General features: G+C 31.9%; 1 protein-coding gene across 1 annotated transcript in view; it reads left to right on the top strand.

The window, feature by feature from the left end:
• Positions 1-401, top strand: part of LOC108687112 — a 9,183-nt gene that overhangs the window by 8,625 nt on the left and 157 nt on the right. The gene's annotated exons all lie outside the window — the stretch shown is intronic.

Raw genomic sequence — 401 nt, forward strand, 5'->3', positions numbered from 1 at the left:
TATATATATATATAAAATGTATCCTGAAAGTGCTCCTCCTAAAGTCAATGATTGATTACCAAAATAATTAGAAGTAAATTTGAGTAAAACTCAATGATTGCCATAGAATTGACGCAAGAGAGATCTGCGTGATTTTTTCGCAAATTAATTTCATCGAACTCGATCAAGCGTAACTGATCATTTCGCAACCTTTGCGTATACCGCCCCTCCGACTCTCGTTTCTCATTCCTCCCTCACCCTGCGTTGTTCTACTCTCCTCCCTTTCTCCGCGTATTACGCATATGAAATATCTTTTTCTCTTTTCTTGCATAATTTTTACACTGAAAAAAATATAGTTAATTTTAATAAATATTTAGTTGAATACTGCCAATTAAATATTTATTAAATATAAAGATATATTT

This window comes from Atta colombica, unplaced genomic scaffold, assembly GCF_001594045.1.
Source record: "Atta colombica isolate Treedump-2 unplaced genomic scaffold, Acol1.0 scaffold102, whole genome shotgun sequence".
NCBI lineage: Eukaryota > Metazoa > Arthropoda > Insecta > Hymenoptera > Formicidae > Atta > Atta colombica.